Raw genomic sequence first — 7,316 nt, 5'->3', positions numbered from 1 at the left:
GGTCCCAACACCTGAACTTCTAGCAGTATAGTGAAAGCACCAGAGAGGGAGGGACCAGTGAGAAAACAAAACGAGATGGATCCATTCCGCAAGAGGCTGCCGAAGCTCTTTCTTCAGAGTCATAAATGCCATCTCTCCTATGAAAACTCCTCATCAACAAAAATGATAGGGTCAATTAAACTAAAACCTAATTGAAAGAGGGTGCGTTTCACCGTACTTCCTGTGATCTAAAATAACACGTACTTCACTTTGATATGAACTAGGAGAGATAAACCGTGCTTCGCGCGGTGGACTACAAAACGTAAATGCCCATAAAAGCATTAAAATTATGTAAATAATAGTTGGGATTGCTGATAAGTAATTTTACTTACAAATTAACATTGAAGTTATACAGATCGATTAACAATAGAAAAGTGTGGGACAAATGTAACAAGATAATCCGATAACAGAGTTGTTCTCTTGTTTTGGAAAAGGAAATGTCGTTACAGATACAACATGATTTGAAATTTGCAGAAATACTATACATTAGATGTGAAATGTATGATGCCATAGATACATAATTTCTTTTCGATCCCATGACCCTACTTACTCTAGTTCCCTAGTTTAATGCATAAACCGCGTATTAGCTTGGTGGGGGGAAAAAATGCAGATGCCCAGTGTAATAAAATGATTTGTACATATTCAAAATGGATCCATTTAATGGAATTGTTTGTGTCTGATGGAATTTAGTTGCAGATTAACCAAAAAAAAAAACCTATAACATAGAGATTCTAATAAATTCAATAAAGAATTGTCCTAAACTAATTACATTGATAAATAAGCAAGCATGTGGCATAGAGCTTGAAATGCACAATGCATCTTTCCCCTATCCAGAAGCAATTTTGTTTCTGCTGTCCCCATGGCAAGATTTGCTAAGTTCTCCCGCGACAACCTAATCATGAAATTATGATGATAAAATCTTAGTATATATTCCTTTGCAGTTAGCAATGGATCTCGTCACCAATGCATGGAAACTGAAAATGGGTCAGGAGACATTGATTGATCCCAAAACAAACGAGATAGACTCGACAACTTTAAAACTTGCAATATTCATACAAAATCTTTAACTAGCTTTTCCCCTCTTTTAAGAGAAGCATGATATATATTCTATCCATTATTAAGTATCAAAGAAAAGAGAAATAAAGCATCCTATAAGTTGTCAAGTTAGAGCAACTTGCATGGTAACTCATAATTCCACCAAAGCAGATAAATTAGCTATTCTGCTATTTCCAAGAAATTGAACTTAAAAGAATTCGGAATGCAATCTATTGCAGTATGGCCATCCATGTATGCCACCCAAAGGAAGAAATTGGAAATAGGTTAACTGGCAACAAATGATTCTAATCCGAAAGATAAATCCGACAAGTTCTAACTCCAAAATATCCAAACATGAAACTCATTCCGTTGTCGTAAAAGTGAAACATTGAAATAGCAACTATATTATTATTTTTTTTGAAGGGGGAGCAAGGAAGGGGCAGAACACAAAGTCAATGGAATGATCCTGAAATGCAAAAACAAAGTGGAAACTTATTCATTATAGGGAGGACATCTTTTTGTTATGTTAAAACAATACTCCATTCCAAAAGTTAAGAGGCATTGACATGATTGCATAGTTGCTTTTATCCTTGGAGAAGCTCTAGATATTCTCATCTAAGAATAATGTGTTTTCTAGATCTAAAATTTGAAATCTTTTGTGACTGAAAAATTTAAGATTTGATAACTCAATTCTTCATTTAGCATATGATAAGAAGTATTAAGAAACTATAAAATCATGAAGGGATATTTCTGTACTGATAAAGGCAAAACCAAGGTTTGTATAGAAGCCTTTATAGGGAAATTTTCTATGCTATAATAATTGAAACTTAATATTTGACACTTAATAATTGCTAAGGTTTTTCAGACTCCAGAAACACAGAACAAATGCAACTGATCATAAAGAAATCCTATACTTCTAATCTTCAATTGAGAAAGAAAAGGAAAAACACAGAAAAGAAGGAACTGTATCGAGTCCTATACCTCAAGATGAGTGTATGCTATCTAAGCCAATTCTTGCTTACGTGAAACTGCTGCTTTCTTAACTTCAAAAAGAACTACTCAGTGCCGTATCCAATGCTCCCCAATTGATTATATCCTCTGGAAGGCCCATTGTAGGATTCAAAATCCAATTTAGTAAAATCACCTGTCAGGATTGTCGCATTAAGTTTCTGCTAAGAAAAAAGATTCATGTAAATCAGGCGAAAATAGAGGTAAACGAAGTTTCATGTATTCATGTTAAAAGCAAGAAATAGAAGTTATGAGCCAATCCCATAAGACAGAAACCAATAGTGATACAAAGTAATTTAAAAGCTTCCATTTCAGTGAAGGTTTTCAAGAACAAGACAAAGTTTTTCTTTTGCTATACAGTTTGGAAACTGCAAATACTGACAAATCAGAATGGAAATATTCAAATCAAGAATAATTACAGCAACTATTATTTGAATTCCCAATTAGATAGAGAGAAGTCCTTTCAGTGGTATATTTGCACTCTAAAACGATGTCAATATGATTCTTTAGAAATTTGCAGATGTTTAGTGCACTTGAAACAATAATTCAAAGTCAACATCTGGCATTGCAGCATAAGAAACACATAAGATGTCCAACCTTTGGAAGTCCTCCAATCCCAAATGCAATATCCAAAGCAAATGAAGCTGTGGACACAACTGGAACTTGTTTGACAGGGGCAGAGTGGCCAAGCCACATGATAGAACCTTTTCCAAATGATGTAGTGATCTGATAGTACTTGAGCACCAAATCTTTCTTTGACGTCTGACTTGGATTTTCTTCTACCTTCCATACAAAAAATGACTTATATTGATAATGAACTAATGAAGTAAAAAAAAAAAAACAATTGATATTTTCTATTGCAGAAAGAGCAAAATGTAGGTACTCTCAAGCAGGAATAACACAATCCCAGCCAAATGTAAAAAATATCAAACTCAACAAATTTCAGCGAAAGAGCTATACTTAAAAGAACTCATCTAATTCAAAGAATCACATGGGAGAAAAGGGTCAAGTGATTTTTACATTAAGAATGATGCATTTAATGTTAAAATACTCTAGGAGCGAGGTACAAGGCTAAAATATGGTAATACACTTGCATACTTGGGTGCTTTATAATTTTTTAGTGAACAGAAAACCCCAAAATATGGGGGAAAACATGCAACTGTCACATTAAATAAACAAGATGTATGAAGTATTCAAACACTAAGCAAATATATGTATTAGTTTTAATTGGTACTGTGTGAGAACCCGTAATTTTTGTCCCATTTTCTAGGTTTTATTCGGGTTACTGGCATGTTTTCTGCATTTTCTTTCTTCAAAAAGTTTCTAGAGAGAATTTTTATGAGTAGATATAGTTTTTAGATGATTTTTCCAGTATCGAATAGTTTTTGAGAAATTAAGAGCGTATACAGGACGTGGGACCCACTAGGGCGAAAAGTTTGGAAAAATTCGGCCAGTTAGGTTAAGTTTTGGATACTGGATTTAATTAATCGGGTGTTAAGAGATAATTAGAGGTTACCAAGTGGATTGGTGTAAGAGAGACAAAAGTTAGGCAAACAATTAATGAAAGTGACAAGTGTCACTTAGAGATTCATTACCATTTTTGACCACTATTCATTCTCTTACCAATTTATCAAAATAACTCAAAAAGTTGACCCAAAAATCCCCAAAATTTGCAAGCTCATGGCCGGCCCTCTCTAAGGAAGGAAGAAAAGAAAAGCTCTCCAAAATTTTGCTCCAAACTTGCTCAATCTTCAACTTCAACCGGTTAAATTTGTAATTGCTCCATAAAACTCCTCCACTTAGTGATTTTGAGGTGATTGGTGAAGTTGTTTGGAAAGCTAAGGTGTTGAATTGCTTCCTATCTTGTGTTATAAGGTGAGTGACTAAGGAACTACTCTTTTCCTTCCAATAATGTTTAATTAGTAACTTATGTGAGTTGAGGTGATGATTATTGGTGCTATTTCATGATTTGGGTTGAGATTGATGACATTTTTCTATTTAATCATGTGATTTCTATTTTAATATGATTGTTATGGTGTAGCCATGTATGATGATGGGAAATGGTATTTAAGGAAGCTAGAAGGTGGAAAAAGTGGTTAATTACAAGCAATTTCTGTTTTGGAAAGAAAATTGGAAAGTTAGGGTTTCATTGTTCTTCATTCTGACCGGCACTGTAGCTCATAGTTAGAGACCGAATTGGTCTTGGGTTAAAACATGAAAGTTGTAGGGAATGATATTTTAGAGATTCCTACAAAATTTCAGGTCAATCGGAGTACCGTAGCTTGAGAAACGATGGAATTACCCTTGCTGCCCTGGTTTTACCCGAATTTGAGAATTGCATCTGTAATTGGTTAATTTGGTTGGGAATGCTTCAGAATTGGTTGTTGAGGTCTTCTGATGAAATGTACCCTTGTATCTTAGCTTTCGGATGGCTTTGGAATCACTGGATTTGGACTTAGGTAGCCTGATTTATGATGTTTGCACCAGAATGCGATTTGTGAACCTGTTTTTGCGGTTCTGGTGTAGTAGATTGCATTTTTGACCTGGTTACACTCGAAACTGGGCTAGAGTGACCTTCTGTAACATTGTAGCCCTATCTCTTAGCTTCGAAACGGTGTATCTTGCACCTTCATCCGATAATCGTAGTGCCTTTGGTACCAAAACCGCAAAATGATGTCAAAAACTGTTTTTTTTTTGTTAACACTTAACTCCATTTCCGGATTTTTCTGGTTTCCTCTAATGCTTATGTATGCTTATGGAACCCTATTTTGGTAGTATTTGGCATTGGTTTATGACTCGTTATCGAGTCTCATTGTACTTGTTTGCATGTTTTAGGGCGTGACGGTGGTTCACGACGCTCCTTTGACGGAGGTGCATGAAATATCATTTTCAAGCTTGGTGAGTGTACTACTCACTTGTGTGTTACTCTATGGCTTTGATATTTGAACTCGATGTGTTGAATGTTTATTGCACCTTCGATATTGATTTAAGTGAGGGTGTACTTGATCACTCTCACTTTTATGCCTTATATCATTGTTTATCATATTATTGGAATGTTACATGGAATGTTACATGAAATGAAAGTACTTGACTTGGTGTCGTTTGGACGAGTATCCAACGACCATGATTGTTACCATTGAGCTCAACCCCATTGGTAGTTGATTGAATCGAGCCGGCGAGGGCTTGGTCGTGCCAATTAATGAACCTTGGGGACTGTTATATGGAATCTTGTAGTATGAGAGACTCTCGATTCCGGTATACTCGAGTAATACCACATTGCAAGTGTTTGGAGTTCGGGCCCGGTAGGGGTATGTTGGGTGGAAGGAATGGAAGTAAAGTGGAGCCTACGGTTGGTTACTTTGAAACATTGACGGAGAGTCAATGAGGTTCGATCAAGAATGCAAACGAGGAAAAGGGCTCTTGAGAGCCGCCCATATCTTTTTATCACCACTTTTGATGTGTGCATTTGCTTACTTTTGATGAATTGGAATGAAAAGCTTTATGCTTATGTAAACTTTGCTGCTTGAGTGGTATTATCTTACTGGGCGTAAGCTCACCCTATTCCTTTTGTTTTCCTTACAGGAAAAATAAATACTTTTGGACTGGATTTGATAGTTGGTTGCCGAATTGAGCTAGATGGATATATCTTTTGTATATCTCTTTGATTGAAACCCTAAATGTACTTTTGGGACCGTTTCTCTTTTGATTTGGCAAACCATACATGTATCCACTTTTGAATACTTTTGTATGCCACTTTGGATTGTAAATGCTAAATTTCAACATGTAAATATTTGTTTGATGTTTGGTTGGGTTTTGACGTGTCGGTTACTATTCATGACCGACTCCAATTTCATTTTTTTTTATTTTTGTGATTTTGACTTGTTTACGCGCGTTTGTAAGTTCCGGAACGTATTAGATCGCTCTGAACTGAACCGTTAGTCCTGGCGAGAGTTGGGCAGGCAGTCCGCTAACCCCTTTGGTTCGCCTTAGGGGAAGGTGGGGCTGTCACATACTGGTAAGGGGCTAAAGCCTAAAAAGATAAGACTTTATATGCAAAAGTTATTTTACTTTATCTATTTTTGAAACCCATCAAAGTGATCACCAAGTTAAGAAGGTATGAAGACCAAATGCAAGTCAGTTCAGCAGGAAAATAAACTTCGGGTACCTTTTGGAGGAAAAGTAGGAGAGTTGAGTGTATGCCCCTAATAAGACTTTCCTATAAAGTCTGCATCAACAAGCAACAAATTCATGTCATGACTTGTGAAGAAAATGAGAAACAAAATAAAGAAAGAAAAGCAGTACTAAATGAAAAATGATGTTAGAAAACGTATCAAACAAAAGACTTTTTCTTTATACAGTGTGCAAGTTCAATAATTTTAAAAACAAGGAACAACTTCTGCAAGCTAGCAAAGTAAAGCATTTGGCTTTTGTAATTGATAGGAAATAATATTATAATCATTTATTCGCAGCTTCCAACTGCTAATAACAAGTATAAACACTATATTACACCTATAACTTCAAAAGAATAGTACAAACAAGACAAGGTAGCGTAAAAACGTTGAAACTCAACAAATCTGTGAAAAACATATTTGAGTAAAGACTGAATTTTTTTAAAAAAATGCTTCAAATTTCTACAACGGGCCATTACCTATCATTAATCCTAACCAAATTGTTCTCCAAAAATACAAAGAAAATAAGAACAAAATCTGGTTTGGTGGGGAAATTACCGGAGAGAGAGGTTGCAAAAACAGAGGCATCCGAGAGAAGAAGCATTTCGGAGAAGCCTCGCCATCATATTCAAAGGCTTCCATCAAACCCAAAAATGTCATTGACCAAAAAGAAAATTTAAAAAAAAAGACGAAGTACGAGAAAAAAATAAATAAAACATAGAAATTAAGCACTTTATATTAGAAATTTCTGTTTGCCTCATATTGTTCAGTTTGCTGCATAGAAATAAATCTTTCAAAGGCCCTTTAGAAACGCATCAGTACTTTTGCACATCCCAATTCAAAGGGCTTCTATGCATTTTAAAAAGGAAAAAAAAAGATAAGCACATAAGAAAATAAACAGAAGGGGCAAATGGAGGTCTTGTAGAAAAGTTACTTGAACTGACGGAGGATAAACAGTTTCTTGTAGATTTTTTTTTTAAAAGATGAAGAGCAACCACATCAAAAAAAAGCCACCTGATTTGAAAAGGGTAAGAAAAATAAGGAACAATAATATAAAAAATTAAT

At 35.2% G+C, this 7,316-nt stretch overlaps 1 long non-coding RNA gene across 1 annotated transcript; it reads right to left on the bottom strand.

Moving 5' to 3' along the window:
• Positions 1 to 657: 657 nt before the first annotated feature.
• LOC113754296 lies at positions 658 to 6,902 on the bottom strand. Its single transcript, XR_003465166.1, has 5 exons — positions 6,810 to 6,902; positions 6,248 to 6,307; positions 2,680 to 2,865; positions 2,056 to 2,243; positions 658 to 931 (listed from the first exon to the last, which is right to left on the bottom strand). It is a non-coding gene; the product is annotated as an uncharacterized LOC113754296 (long non-coding RNA).
• Positions 6,903 to 7,316: the final 414 nt, after the last annotated feature.

Source organism: Coffea eugenioides, chromosome 11 (assembly GCF_003713205.1).
Source record: "Coffea eugenioides isolate CCC68of chromosome 11, Ceug_1.0, whole genome shotgun sequence".
Lineage (NCBI taxonomy): Eukaryota > Viridiplantae > Streptophyta > Magnoliopsida > Gentianales > Rubiaceae > Coffea > Coffea eugenioides.
Note: the sequence above shows the minus strand (reverse complement) of the source record. Positions and strands in the feature narration are given on the sequence as shown.